Genomic DNA, 16,563 nt, shown 5'->3' with positions numbered 1-16,563 from the left:
AATACAGAGGCTCCACAAGGCTGGCCTGCACTTGGGACGAGCTGACTATGCAGGCAGAAATGCATCCAAATCTTTTATTGTACACTGTTCCTTGGTAGTCTAGTCAATGTTGAAAATATTTCCTTGAAAGCATACAGTTTGGGAAAAGCTGAAATGAGTCATATGAATCAGTGTACGTGAGAAAGAAACCAGATCAGAATCTGGATGAGAACTTTGTTCTTAGCCAAAGGTCAAATCTAAAGAAAAGAGAATTTCAGATTCAGGGGGCCAGCCTCTTCAAGTTGTCTTCTAACTGGAATTTAGAACTAGGATATTATGTAGTTGATAGGAGAATACTCTTAAGTACCACACTTTGCTATGGAGAGTCACCTCTCTGGTCTCTAGTCCAAAAGTGTTGGTATAAACCTCCAGATCGAGGGTTGCATCTCTAAGCAGACCCTTTACAAATTAGCTCCATCCTTTGTTTCCTCTCATTTGCAGAAGCAGCTGCACAGGCTGTTGGGCAGGGGCGTATGTGAGGATCCCAACTAAAGGCACAGGGCAGAAAGAACAAAACTAAGTGTTGAGGCTCAATTGCTAGCCTTTCGTATTTTGCCTTCAGTGGGGCAAAACACACACAAATTCCACATCAGAGTTCCAGGCCACTCGAGAGTGACAGCTGGCTGGGTTGTGTCAGACTCTTGGGCACTTGGATATCTCGGGTTTAAAATAGCAATTCTCTGAGGCCATACAATAGCAAGTGCTTTTATGGGCTCAGGGGAGGGGAAGAAAAGAGTTGCACAAGAGGGTTCGGACGACACTGCCAAAATAGCCACAGTGTTTAGCATTCCAAGCTGTTCCCTGCTGGCATTCCTCCAGCCAGGCATCTGGCTTGGGGGCGGTGGGTTGGGCCGGGGCGCTCTTGTTAAAGCCTCACTCTTTGAAGTTGCCTTGCTCAGACTCCACTCTGGTTTCCACTGGAAGGACCCTCCCCTGTGCCCTGGACTAGCGGTAAGGCTCCATAGCAATATATTGGGTTCTTTCTTCTTAAATGACTCGGTGTATCTACTATAACTGGAAATCAATTGCCTGTATGAAAATGGGGATGAAACCCTTAGCCAAAACAGTGCCCTTCTTAAGCTGCTAGTACTCTTCCCATAGGCAAAAGTCTCAATTCTTTCTTGTCAATTTGAAAGCAGTGTAAAAAACAACAACCCGTTCTGACTACAAAGGCATTATGGCCTGTTCTACATCATAATGTGTGGCACAGAATTCAGACTTGTATGCAAATTGAGGCATCAATAGGTGGACGGAGAGTTGTTATGGAATGTATTCATCAGATCATGTGGCAGATACCAGATACAGAGAACCTAGAGATGAGCAGATTGCCAAGTTCAGGATGTAGCATTACAACTAGATGAAAATGAAATGAAAAACGAAAACTAAATGAAATTCATTCAGCGCTCTTTGCACTATTTGTGCAACTATTTGTCTAAATATGGCCTCTATTCAAAAATGGTTTTAAACCACAATAGCTGCTCAGGTGGCACCTTGACAATTGGATCAGTTTTTGTAGAGCGGATATAGCAAAATGGAATTTAGTATAGACCTATTCAAGGAGGAGGAATTAGCAGCAACAAACAACAGACATTCATATTGATTATGAATCATCCTTCGATTTCCTTAACATGCTTTGTGTACCTTAATGCCCCTGATGAATTCTTTTCATATCCTCACTGGATTAGCAAGGAGGTGATTGTCTAAGAAGTTTGCCATTCATTTCATTTTGAGCTAATACCTGTACAAGTTACAAATGTTACCATTCTCTGAGTAAATGTTCCCATTGCTCCCCCCCCCCAAAAAAAAAAACCTTCTGACTTTCTGTTCATGGCTGGAAGCTTGCTTGTCTAATTACTTGTGGAGTATAGTCTCAGAGTGATTGTGAACATTTCTAACAGTCATTTCTATCAGTGTGAATACTGACCTGCACTAGTTAATATCATTCCTGTAGGAGATGCTCTGAACCTTCAACTTCTGCATACTTTTATGCTTAAAATGTTTTTTTTTTAATTCCAGAAAATAAATATCATTTCCCATTATTAAATTAGCTGGGTCCATTATGAAGTCTGAAACTTTAAGAAAATGTTTTGTAATAGGGATGTGCTTAGTACCCATGTCTATGGCCTGAACCTATAGTTTGGACTTGTATTGATTTAAATGAGCATTGGTTTGATTTCTTAGTGTTTGGTAAATCTATAGCAACAGGACAGAACATGTATAAGTATTTACAAGACTGAAATGCCTTAAGTGAGAAGGAGAGGGCAAGAGTTTGTGGCATTCAGGGTTTTTTAGAAGTGATAGAATTAAGCCAATGAAGAGGCTGTTGAAGCTACTTAGGAGCATTTTAAATAGTGCTGACCAACTAATTAAATAACTAGCTAGTAGCAACACAAGACTGGCACACAGTTCTCAAAGGACATGGGATGTAGGGATCAGGAGATTCACACGTTCTGACTAGCAAACCGTACCCAATAATTTCAGAGATGTTTGAACTTGTCATCAATATGGTAACTCACTGGTGGGAGAAGTACTTTGCACATCTTCAAAGGCACAACCTTTATTATGTGTTCAGCAACTGAGCCCTGGCAGTAAAAGCCAGTTTCTGGAACCAGGAACCAGCTCAGACTGAAGCCTGGCGATCTCAGTTCAGAGCCAGCCTCTACCACAGAATCCTTTTATGATCCAGGCTGACAAGTGCCACTTAAAGCACAGTCACACCCTTCTAAGCCCACTGACTTTCAGTGGATTTAGAAGGGTGTAACTCTGCTTAGGATGCCTCCGTTAATAACTCTCTTTTATAATGTCTTCCATTTAGACAATGCGGGGCCCATCAATTGCTTATTCCAATGTGTTGTTAAGGTTTGTTTTGTTATGGGGCACATAACAATTTGAAAATTACCTATTATCTCACAAGTCTAGGGTACACAGCAACAGAGAACTCTGGTTTACAGTGGCTTAAAGTGCTGAACAACACAGATTAGTTTCTCAAGAAATATATTGGACATAGAATCAAAGAGTTGGAAGGGACCACCAGGTTCATCTAGTCCAACCCTCTGCACAATGCAGGAAATTCACAACTACCTCCCCTCCACACCCCCAGTGACCCCTACTCCATGCCCAGAAGATGGCCAAGATGCCAAGAAGAAGATGGCCAAGATGCCAAGAAGATGGCCAAGATGCCACATCTTGAAGCCTGACATCCAGACATATACACAACCCTTACGTACTGGATGTTATTGTAACACACACACACACTCCCGATCTCACACACCTATATGAACAGAGGCAGTCACATTCTTGATTCTGTTATCATACAGCTGTTATACATGACTTGAATATTCAAAGCTGATACTTAGCTCCAGAGTGTAAGAGGGACAGAGTGGTATGGAAGAGCAACAGATGGCTTGACACATGGGAGTTATTTGTAGAGCTGTGCAAAACCGCCCTACCAAACCACTCCGATTTCACTTAGTTTGGGGATTTGCTTCAAACTTGCAGTAGGCAGGCTGGATTTGCTGAAAGCTGTTGCTGAAATTCAGGAATGTTTCACAGGTGTTCAGCAAGGTCTGTGCAAGTCTCAAGCTGATGCATGAAGTCAGGTGGAAGTGGAAGGCTCAAGAATAATCTGGTTTTAAACATGAAATTAATCATGAAAATGTCCTGGACAGCTACAATATACAATATACTCCTCTTTCAGTACGCTGGAGACATACATGGAATAACCCAGGCGCTGTGGATTTTCTTAGAAGAGAGGAGAAGCAAAGACTCTTGAAAACTCTCCTCCCATGTCCACTACACTTTGATTTCCGAGGCCTGGTCTATAAATGTCACTAGGTGGTGATAACATGACAAAGCACTGAGGTGAAAGGATGGACGTTGCCACCTCAGACTTCAGGGGAGGGGTTACATTTTCCAGAGTTTCCCTACATGACTGATTCCCTGTAACTAGAAAATTAGCACAACACACGAACGGCTAGGCAACAGCGTTGTTCCCTAATGTCCTTTCTTTTTTTATTACTTGCAGGGAATTTTTACATGGAGGAATGTGATCTATAGTCTGAAATGGTACAGTTCATTCTACCACCTCAGCACTATCTGTGGTGTTTGAACGGGAGCCTTGTCTACATGTACAACAGTAGAAAGTGGTAGAATGGATTGTACCACTTCAGAATATAGATGGGAGAGTTGCATTTTAATGTTCATGTAATAACTCTCTGCAAATAAAAAATAACTTATCAGACAGAAATAATTTAGCCTAGTGTGTCACCTGTTGTGCTAAGTTTCCAGGTGCATAAAACAGTGTAGGTGAACACTGAAATATGTAATCCCTCCTCTACCGTCTGAAGTGGTACAGTCCATTCTACCCCCTCAGCACTCTGCCACCTCATCAAATGGCGGCATTTGTAGACCCAGCCTGTGGCAGTTCCCCCCCCCCCTGCATGCAAGGCACTACTTAGTGCTGCAGCAATTAATTTCATGAGTGGACCACTGTAAGCCATTATCTTTCAGCCTCATCATGATGAGATCTACCTTACGGGGTTATTGCAAAGATTATAGCGATAATGGGCTTAAATCCTAAATTGAAGTTCTATGGGAGCAATGCCGCCGACAGAGTGGTATTTCCTCTTGAGGAAGGGAGGATGTGTGTGTGTGTAAAGTGCCTTCAAGTCGCAGCCGACTTATGGCGACCCCTTTTGGGGGTTTTCATGGCAAGAGACGAACAGAGGTGGTTTGCCAGTGCCTTCCTCTGCACAGCAACCCTGGTCTTCCTTGGTGGCCTCCCATCCAAATACTAACCAGGGCCGACCTTGCTTAGCTTCTGAGATGTGATGAGATCAGGCTAGCCTGGGCCATCCAGGTCAGGGCGGAAGGGAGGATAATTGCTATCAATTCTCCCTGTCCACTCTATACCTCTACATTGTTTCTGAGGGTCCACTGACCCATAGGAATACAGTTTTGTGGGCAAAGAAAGTTGCAGTGTGAGGAAAGTTGCCTTGCCTTCCTCTAGTGCAGCTCTGCTCACACTACTTAGCATCCAGGCTAATGCATGTAAAGCACATTGAATGCATAGGGGAAAATGTGATAAAAATGTTAAACATTACTATGTTATTCTCAGAGTTTTCTCTGCAACCCATGAAGGATAGAAATTACTTTTGGTGTAGTGGTTATAATGTGCTAGGATCTGGAAGACCCAGCTTCGAATCCCTACTCTGGTATGGAAGCTTGCTGAGTGACCTTGGGCCAGTGTCAAGGCTGATCCCCCTTGCACTGAGAGAATTGTTCACCTGTCTCAAACCTGAGACCCTGGAGCAAGACTTTATGTTGATAATATGGGTTTGGACCAGGGCAACACACACAGCAACACACCATAAAGCAAAATAAGTGGTGGACTCTGATCTGGATTTGTTTCCCCACTCCTCCACATGAAGCCAGCTGGGTGACCTTGGGCTAGTCACACTCTCTCAGCCCCACCCACCTCACAGGGTGTCTGTTGTGGGGAGGGGGAGGTGATTCTAAGCCAGTTTGATTCTTCCTTAAATGGTAGAGAAAGTTGGCTTATAAAAACCAACTCTTCTTATTATTATTAGAAAGAAAATACAAAGATTTTAAAAACAATATAGTTCCAGTGAAGGGTTCAAGAACTCAAAATAAGAAAGCTAATTTCCTAAGTACACCATCACAGGGCACAAACACAAAAAAGAACAAAGACTGTCCCTCAGATTACACTTGTGCCCCTCTTATAGGGTTGCTAACTGCCAGGTAGTAGCAGGAGATCTCCTGCTAATTCAACTGATCTCCAGCCGATAGAGATCAGATCACCTGGAGAAAAATGGCCGCTTTGGCAATTGGACTCTATGGCATTGAAGTCCCTCCCCTCCACAAACCCCGCCCTTTTCAGGCTCCGCCCCAAAAATCTCCTGCCGGTTGCGAAGAGGGACTTGGCAACCCTACCCCCTTAGCATGCCTCCTCCTCCTTCAGCCAGGCCTCATTCTAATCACTGCTAGTTTACAGCATACAGCACTGCTGGCTCTCTGTTATCAGTGCTGAGTGATGATGTGGCTAATCTTCTGTCAGTCACCTATTTTAAGAGAACTGTGCTGCTGAGCAACAGATACGGGGAGGAAAAGGCAGGCTCCATCAGTAAATCCATGTTTTTAGAATCCAAACAATTCCCAGTTGGAAGACTGTATCAGATAAGTGTAGATAGTGGTGTTGTTTTCTGAAAAGCTTAAACCCTGCCCTACACAGCAATGTCCTTTTAGCTCTTATGTCAGGGCATGTGCCTTACTGACTGTACAGTTTATTCCAGACATCAGCAACATGAGTTGTAGGCTAGCGCCATGAGGGACCAAGAACATTTTTTCAGCCTTCAACCTGATATTATAATAATGCTTCCTTCCTTCCTTGGCTGTAATGGTTGTTTAGTAATGCCAGTAGAAATGTTTGCTATATGGCCACTTCCTTGCCTCTTGTAAAATCTCTATATAGCCATTATTTCAGTAGCTAGGCAAAAGGTAAAAGACATTTTTAAAGTATGGTTTTGAGCAGATGGTATTATTTCAGGCTATGTTTTAGAAAGGATCTGACATAATTCAGGACCACAGTCCCAGTGAGTTTTGGATTGGGAGAAACACAGATGATCAGCAAAGTGTTCTAGTTTGTTTCTGGCGTATGCTAATGAAAGGCTTCCATTCCTCTTTGCTCCACACAAATGGGGTGAGACAGATAGTGGAAGGCAGACATGAGGAGCAAGACAGACAATTCAGGAAGGAGTCTAAGAGCTGAACTAGACATTACAAACTGCATGAGCTTGCCACAGGGACTTGCAGCTATACCGTGGCTGAAGTTCCTGGTGACGAACAATGAATAAACATGCTGCAGGGCCTATTTTGGATTTGGACTGCTGCATAGGAGAAGGAGGAATATTGCCTTCTCCACTGTATGGTTTTCTGCAGCTGAAACAGCCCAGGAGCTGAGGGAGCGTTATTTTGTTATTTTCTCTGTGGGGAGACAGACACACTTTTCTAAGCTGTTGAGTATACACTGTACAGCTCAGTGCCAAATAACCACAGTAGTATCCATGGATGGGCAATTTGTATATTACATCCTCCATATTATCTCAAGCATGTGTACAACCAATGGCTTGGGGTTAATTTTTACAATGTGAAGTGGCCTCAATAGGGTTGCCAGGGGCCCACCACCACCACCAGCAGGAGCTTCCTGGGGGCAGTGATCTGTGTGCACACTGCGCAATGAGGTCATTTCCGCGTTTATCCTGGAGGGCTGGCATCTCATGGGATGCTCTAGCACATTCCTCCAAAAACTCTATGGAAACTGTATAGTTTTGGGGAGAGAGTGCTAGAGCATCCCCATCATGATGCCAGCGCTTCTGGGGTAAAACTGGAAGGGATGTCATCGTGGAAGTGTTGTCATTGTGTGATGAGATGTCTGTAAGCACGGATCACTTGTTTGGGGATGGGAGGGACCTCAGTGGGGTGTAATGCCATAGCGTCCACTCTCTGGAGCAGCTATTTTCTCCAGGGGGACAAATCTCTGTAGTCTGGAGATCAGTTGTAATTTTGAGAGATGTCCTGGAGATTAGTTACCCAAATAATTAAGCAACAATGTTTTGTGGCTCTCTTGCAACTTTTAATGCTCCCATTAATTTTTTTTTATTTATTTTTTTGGATGGCAGGTAACTGAAAATGTCAGACACTGAGGAAATCATTGAGGAATATGAAGAGTAAGTGTTTAGTGCCCAAACATTTTTCATTGTTCTCCAGATGCATAAGTGTGCTGGCCAGGTGGTAAATGTGTTGCTTTTGGGTCACTCATAATGATGGGCCTGGTTATATGGTCACTCAGATTTGCCACTTATATCCTTATGGTCCAGGGATGACAGAAGTCATGACATGGAATTGTTCTGAATATTCAGAATGTTTATTAATAGCAGAACAACTGAGATAATTTGGGGTCCCTGAAGAAAGCAGTTCTCATGGGGTCTGGCATAGAAAGAGCCTCACCATGTATTCCTTCAGTGATCCACATACCCTTTCTTTGAAAAGAGAAATATGTAGCAAATTCAAAAGTGTTGCCAATCAGAGTAGAAGTCCATCTAACCAGAAGTTCATGGTTAGGCTGTCATCTGAAGACCTCCAATAAGGAGCTCACTGTGTGAGACCAAATGGTAATGAAGTATGGCATGTGTCAGAACATTACCAGTTTTTTAATAAAAGATACCACCCTAATGTAATAAATAAAGGTTGATTTTTTTGCAGTTATGGTGCATTTCTTCTTTTCCGTGACTATTTCTGAAATAAATAAAAGATAAATAACAGAACAGTTTCTTGAAATAAATCACAGGTGCCTCATGGAAGTGGAAAGTGCTGTCAAGGTGCATCAGGCTTATGGCGAACCCATAGGGTTTTCAAGGCAAAAGACAAATGAAAGAAGTTTGCCATTATCTGCTCTAGTATAGCAGCCCTTGATTTCCTTGGTGGTCTCCCATTCAAATACCAACAAGGGCCCATCCTGCTTAGCTTCTAAGCTGTGATGAGCTCAGAGCAGCTTGCGTCATCTAAATCAGTACAGTGTACCTGATAAGCAGGCCTATAAAAACAGCCACATCACTTGTTCCACCATTTTAAGGAGAGGCTTTTGGATTTCAAATTAGGAGTGCCATTTGAGAGGTCATTAGGGAAGAAGGGCAGATTTCAATGGAAGGCAAAACTCTTTTGTTTTCAAAATTAAGTCACAGCTGACTTATGGTGACCCCATAGGGTTTTCAAGGAAAGAGATGTCCATTGCCTGCCTCTGTGCCACACCCCTGGTATTCCTTGGAGGTCTCCCATCCAAATACTTGCCAGGGCCAACCCTGCTTAGAGTCTGAGATCTGACAAGATCAGGCTAGCCACAGCAAAGGTCAAATACACACACTTGGATATATTTAGGTTTAAATTTTATTTTTTTCTTTGAAACATTTGTAGGTCCATCTCAAACAACTGGGATCCACAGTGGGTAGCCGTGTTAGTCTGTCTGCAGTAGTAGAAAAGAGCAAGAGTCCAGTAGCACCTTAAAGACTAACAAAAATATTTTCTGGCTGGGATCCAGTGCTGGTAATAAAGATAACAATAAGCTATATCATCAGAAATAGAAGAAATCAACAATAAACCAAGAATTGCATAAACAGTAAAACAAAACCAATCAATCTGCCAGCAAAAATATTATTAATAACATACTCTGAAGTAGGGTTGCCAGTGCCAGGTTGGGGAACTCCTCAAGATTTGGGGGTGGAACCTGCAGAGGTCAAGGACCTCCAGGTTCCCCTAGAGAAAATGGATGCTGTGGGGTGTGGACTCTATGGCACTGTACCCCACTGAGGTCCTTCCCCTTCTCCATGCTCCATCCCCAAGTTTCCAGGAGTTTCTCAACCTGGACCTGGCAGTCCTACCCCAAATCCCCTGCTGGTGGCAAGGAGGGACCTGACAACCCTACCAAAAAGTCTAAAATAACATTGGCTGCAATGAGCTGGACCAGTGGCTAAAAGCTTGGCTAAAAGCAGAGGCAGATACCAGCAAAGTCCATGAGTGGACAGCAGTGGAGTGGGACAAAAACAATCAAAGGGTGTTTCTGTGAATGGAAATTGTGAAAAAGCTCTGAAATATGAGAGAATATGTAGTACATATTTTTGCTTTTACATTTCTTAGCAATTATACCTTGCCATCCCCTACCTTCTTTTGCAGTTGGTAAAGGGATTGTGCCTTTGGCGTGCATATTTACTGTGTAATATGTAGCTACTAAACAAATGAGATGCTGGGAGGTCCATTATCAGATATTTCCAGAAACATTTACAGCTAATACAGGGTGGTATGGGGCCCCAGTTCAGACTAGTGGTTCTTGGAGAGGGAATGGGGATTTGACCTTCCCTGCATGGTTTTGCTAATTAAAACTAGGCTTCCCATACAAAGATTGGTCCTTTTCTGTTTTCCTTTAAACGACTAACAATACCACAGGGGTCTCTGTTTTGATTAGCAAAACTGTTCAGGGACTAGAGGGTTAAACTCTATCTCCCTTCTCCGTGTGTTCCTAGTCCAAACTGGGGCCCTAAACTACTATAATTAGGGTTGCCAGCCCCATCCTCCAGGGTGGGGCCTGGAGATCTTCCAGAATTGCAACTAATCTCCAGATTACAAAGATCAGTTCCCTTGGAGAAAGTGGCTGATTTGAAGGCCAGACTCTATGGTATTAAACCCCACTGAGGTCCCTCCCCTCCCCAGACCCTGTCCTCCCCAGGCTCCACCCCCAAATCTCCAGGAATTTCTCCACATGGAGTTGACAACTCTAAATAATTCAGCTTAAAAAGACACTGGGAATTAATGATCTCCATCAGATCTAGCTGCCCCTCAATGTATAGGAGCGACCAGAAATACCTCTGAGACACAATCACATGTGGTCTGTAACACAAGAACAGGGTTGTGTGTGTGTCCTAGTCAATGATGCCATTATTCTGAAAGATTCATTTTTTATTAATCATAGCCAGTGATAATTCTAACATTTGTTTAATATTTTAAAAGCAATATATGTTAGTCAACCAAAAGGGAGACTGCAGACAAGAAATCAGAAGGAGATTGAGACTGGGAAGGGCCGCCATGAAGGAGCTAGAAAATATTTTGAAGTGTAAGGATGTGTCACTGGCCACCAAGACTAGATTAATTCATGCCATTGTATTCCCTATTACTATGTATGGGTGTGAAAGCTGGACAGTGAAGAAAGCTGATAGGAAGAAAATAGATTCCTTTGAAATGTGGTGTTAGAGGAGAGTGTTACGGATTCCGTGGACTGCCAAAAAAACAAATCAGTGGGTTATAGATCAAATCAAGTCTGAACTAACCCTAGAAGCTAAAATGACTAAACTGAGGCTGTCGTATTTTGGTGACGTCATGAGATGACAAGAGTCACTGGAAAAGACAGTCATGCTAGGAAAAGTTGAGGGCAGCAGGAAAAGAGGAAGACCCAACAAGAGATGGATTGAGTCAATAAAGGAAGCCACAGCCTTCAATTTGCAAGATCTGAGCAAGGCATTTTGGAGGACTTTCATTCATAGGGTCGCCATGAGTCGGAAGCGACTTGATGGCACTTAACACACACACACACGTTAGTGGTCACTTCCTTAGGATAGACATCCTGGCTGAGAGAAACCTCCTGCAGAGGAAACATTGGCATTCCATTTATGCAGAATTGGAGCCCACTAGAAGCATGTATCAGGAGGGTGCAGGTCCCTGTGATGCACCTAATACATGTGGTCACTATCGTATGTGAATTATTCAGTGAGTGCATTTTCCCTACAGGTAGCATTTCCAAGTTCCATTCATACAAACTGGTCCCATAGAAAATCAGGGTTCTGGTTCATGTGAATAGAAGCTGTATCTGCATGGGAAATATATTCGTATAATACTGCAACTGCATATATCATGTTACTGAAATGTGCGGCTAATGAACAGAATGACAACACAACATCTACAGAGGGGCAGAGAAAAACCAGCACTTGGGAAAACTTGGGGGGAAAGAGAGAATGGAATATAGGAACTTGTACCATCTCTTCTGCCATCTTTTTCCAGGTTCTAGTTAGCAACAGGTAGAACACAGCACCTGTTCAGGTTTTGACAAAGATGAAGAACACTCATTATAAAATTCTAGCATAACAAACCCTTGTGGATTAGAGATTTTGGGAACAGAAAGAAATATACATATAGTTATACAAGAGCAATCAAGTTACAGTTGTCTCGAGAGTTTAGTCTGCTTATATCTTAGTTATGTTTGTAATTCTGGGAAATTTTCATACCTTTTTTGATGCCCGGTTATCCCCATCACTCACACTTTCTCTGTTTCTTGCATGGCAGCCACTCACTCATCAGCTTCTCACATAGTCTCTTCTGTGACCCCAAAGATCTAGCTGATACCACTGAGAAATATCCGTGTAATCCAGCCACTGCCTCCCATTTTTATCAGCACCTGTTCCTCCAAGTTATTTGAGCTGCATCTCCGGATGATGCATCAGATGAAGCTAAAGTCATTCATTAACATGGGCAACAGGCTACATGCTACCTCCACTTTAATGGTTGTCCCTCCCCTCTGCCCTAAATAAACAGACACTAAAATCTGCATGTTAATAAGATGGTTCTTATCCCAGCATTCAGCAGTTTGTTTAAAAAAAAAATAGGCAGTGGAAGTGCCATCTCAATCTACTAGGGCTGGGGACCCCAGCATAGCACCCATGAGCACCAAGGTGACTTCTAACACTGTTCCCAGCATCCGCCAAGTGTTTTTAGAAAGTGGGCAGGGCCAAGTGGGCTTTTGCCCATCAGGGCTTCTGATTGGCCATTGGAGATCTGATTGGCTATGCAGATTAAAAAAGAGTTGTTTTATTAGTAGCTGCTACCACAGTAAAGGGATCTTCTCAATGTGACTGAAGATAAACTGTGTAAGCAAAAATATACTTGTAAACAATGCATTCATTTTAGAAGATTTCCTGTTAAGCTGAACTTCAGCTGAAATGTTGAAGAGTTACCATAGAGTTATGCATAACCTCACTCCCTCACATTTTGTGGTTGCTGCCTCCTTTGGCAGCAGCCGTTTTGTTGTTAGCTTTGTCTGTAGCGGCAGCCATTTCGTGGTTGGCTCCACCTCCAGCAGCACCCATTTGTGGTTGCACCCACCACCTTGTGTCAGAAGTCCAAAGGTGCCAGCAGGCTTGAAAAGTGTGGGGATCCCTCTGGTAGAGAATGAGAACACTGGTTGGCACATCACTGGATTCCCAAATCATGGGAAAAGGCAATAAGTGAAAGATAAGTAATCAACAGTGCAGTCCTCAGCAAAGTTAGAACCTTCTAAGCTCATTGATTTCAACTCTGCTTAGGATTGCCCTGCAAATTACACAATAACCATGACTGTGGGCAAGGAGAGACTTTGCAGGGAGCTCAGTCCAATATGGTAAGGCTTGACAAGAATTTATTAAGGCTTGAAAAGAATTTATTAGCGATTTCTTTATTGCTAAGGCTTGACAAGAATTTATTAGCAAGTACCAGGGGCATAAACTATGGGGGGCAGGGTTCAGCCCCCCCCCCCGAGATTTCCCAGCGGGGGCAATGCCCTCACCAGGCTGTCAGGCCATCTGGGATTTCCCAGCAAGAGCAATGCCCCCATCCTGAGTTGCCAGGTAGCATCATGAAGCTGCCCAGGCCGTCAGGTTCTCAAGTTCAGTAAGTCCTGTTTGCCTTTGTAGCAACTTAACATGTTCCTAGGAAGCACAGGGCTGGTTTTGTTTGTTTGTTTTTGTAAAGATAAGAGGGGGGTGGACCTTCAGTGGATAATACTGTATGTGAAGGAACAACAGAGAGAGAGAGAACATGGAAATGGGAAGGGAAAGATCAATCCTTCTAGCAATCAGGTCTCAGTGGTTGGACTGAAGAATGTATCTCCTTTAGCCTGCAACACAAACTCACATGTAAGTACAGCTAGATTCGAGTCCAATAGCACCTTGGAGACCAATAAGGTTTTGGGGCTGGATGCAGCCTAAACTGTCAATTTCTGCAGATTCCGCCTTCCTGCTGCAGACCCCGTCATGTCATTCTTGTTTCCTCGGGGAAGCTTTTCATGGAGATGTGGGCTGCTGTAGCAGGGAGAGGGAGACAGGAAAGTTCTATTCTGCTATTGGAAGATTTAGGCCAGATCCAACCCATTATATCTACAGTCAATCATGTTAAAGCCGATCCAACCGAAAGGGTTTTTCATCCACCATCACAAGCATTTCTCTTAAAATGAAAGTAAATGGGGCTCTATTTGTTCATTAACACTAAGGACTGGAGAGTCACTTAATTTGCACCTAGACCAAGGACTGAACAGACACAGTTAGCTCACTCAGTGCTCATATTCTTAAAACTGTGCTTGTAACTGGACATTTCCCTTGGGGCAAAAAGCCATGCTTGTCTGTTTCATGAGGGGGTGCCCAAGGTAACCCACCCAGCACAGTCTTCTTGTGAAGGGCTGGTGTACGCAGCCCTTTAAATGTTGCCCCCTGCTGGACAAGAGAATGGATTCTGGCACATCTGGTGGGAGTCATGAATCACATTTGTTAAGTGTAATCTTTTTTCTTTCTTTTTTAACATCCATCATTCTAACTTGGGTGTGTCTCCTTTTGCTTTCCAGGGATCAGGAAGGTAAGTGGACAAGAGCTATCCAATTCAAGAGGTTTTCCAAATAATCACTCCAGCTCTAACAGTGCTCTCTCTTTCCCTCTCTTCTGGCTTGTTGCAGAAGAATGCGTGGAAGAAGGTAAGGTTTATTTATTTAAAATATTTATATCCCGCCCTTCCCTCAAAGGGCCAAAAGAAGGCTAACAATAAATATGCCAAGAAGTGTCAATAATTACATTAAAAAAAACCTTAGTATGAAAAAACTACAAACTATAACCAGTAAAAAATCAGCCCAAGACAGCAAAGAGAAACAAAGACAACCCTGAGAGCATATATCAGCAAAATACCCTGTGAAATAAAATTGCTTTTCATCTCTTTCTAATAACGGGTAGGGATGGGGGTCTTCTGACCTCCACAAGAGGGGTGTTCCATAAGGCAGGGAAAATAGTGGAGCTTGGGAAACTGAGGTTTAAATTATAGGGGTGGGGGAGGTTCTGCTTACTATGTTTTAAAAGTAGCCAGTCTGGCTTTAGAACTCTTAAGTGGATTATCTCAGTACAACCCGGTTGGTAACTGATGTGTCAGATAGAAGAACCAGTTTTGAACAAGCTTTCTGCTACTCACATAGAGTCACCAGAAGCTGAGCAATGTATCTGGCATTTTTGCATGCGACTCACTCCTCTTCGTGTGTGAATGAGGGCATAATTACTTATTTCTGTGTATATATGAATTTGGGAGAGTTCTGTGTGCCCCGGAAATTAATATCCTGAGGCTTTGCTAATCCCTGGCTTCATAAATGCTTAGCACCGGAAAGCTGGCTGAGTGCACCAATGTGAAGCAAGAATCAGTGTGCAACAAGAAAGCCATTCTGTCTATAGATGCTCTCTCTTGATGCCACAGCTTTTTGTGATCCCTGGCTAACCTTCTTTACTTATTCCCTTTCACCTTCCCTGCTTGTCCTGCTTAAGAAGAGGAAGAATGGATAGAGGTGGAAGACGGTAGTAGAACATTTCTTTATCATTTCACTTTACTGTTGCTAGCCAACAAAACATAGGGGGTTGGCTGTTCACTGATGTCTCATATAGATCTGTGCTCTGCATCACTCTTACAGCATTTTCTTACTACAAACTTAAACCGGTTTGACAGTCATCCCCTAGGACCCCTGGAAATTGAAGTTCTCTGAAAAGGAGCTAAGAGTCTCCTCTTAGCCAGGTCCCTCTTCGCCACCGGTGAGAGGTTTTTGGGGTGGAGTCGGAGGAAGGCGGGGTTTGGGCAGGGGAGGGACTTCAGTGCCATAGAGTCCAATTGCCAAAGCGGCCATTTTCTCCAGGGGAACTGATCTCTATCGGCTAGAGAGCACTTGTAATAGCAGGAGATCTCCTGCCACCACCTGGAGGCTGGCAACCCTAGTCTCGCAGCACTTTACCCAACTCCAGTTCCCAGGATTCCTTTGTGGGAGGCATAATGGTTGAAGTGTTATAAAAACAATTTGTCTGGGAGGACCTATCTAATAGCAGTATCTATAATCTTCTGTACTTTTCTAGCAGAAGCTACCTCTGTACACTGTGATAAATACTCAGTGATTTCCATTGCTGGGAATTTGTCATCATTTATTACTCCACCTAGGGATGTTGCTGAGAGACATTTCCTTCCAGAAATACTCATCCTCCCATGATTTGTTGTGAAAGCATTTCACTTACAATGTTCTGGGAACTCAGGCCTGACTGGAGGCCATGATTTCTGCCTTTGAAGTTCATACCTTTAATCCAGGGGTCCCTAACCTTTTTGAGCCTGCGGCACCTTTGGAATTCTGACCCAGTGTGGTGGGTGCAGCCACAAAATGGTTACCAGATAGGGTTGCCAGGTCCCTCTTGCAACCAGCGGGAGATTTTGGGGGTGGAGCCTGAAGAGGGCGGCGTTTGGGGAGGGGAGGGACTTCAGTGCCATACAGTTCAATTGCCAAAGCGGCCATTTTTCTCCAGGTGAACTGATCTCTATTGGCTGGAGATCAGTTGAATTAGCAGGAGATCTCCTGCTACTACCTGGCAGTTGGCAACCCTACTACCAGAGGAGGCAGAGCCAGCCACAAAATGGCTGCCACAGCTTACCTTCAGTCACTCTCCCTGTGCTGTGGTAGCAGCTACTGCCAAAGCAACTTAATTTTTTAAAATTTTCATAATATTACTTTATAAATATATATACAAAATTTATAACAACTGTTTCATTTGACAAACAATATTTCTCCATGTAACATCGATCCAAGATAAATCTCTGTTTTTCAACAATTCCTCTAACATGCAAGTAAAAAGTCATGACTTTCTCAACAGGCTC

This window comes from Euleptes europaea, chromosome 2 (assembly GCF_029931775.1).
Source record: "Euleptes europaea isolate rEulEur1 chromosome 2, rEulEur1.hap1, whole genome shotgun sequence".
In the NCBI taxonomy this organism is placed as follows: domain Eukaryota; kingdom Metazoa; phylum Chordata; class Lepidosauria; order Squamata; family Sphaerodactylidae; genus Euleptes; species Euleptes europaea.
This window is presented reverse-complemented; position numbering follows the sequence as displayed.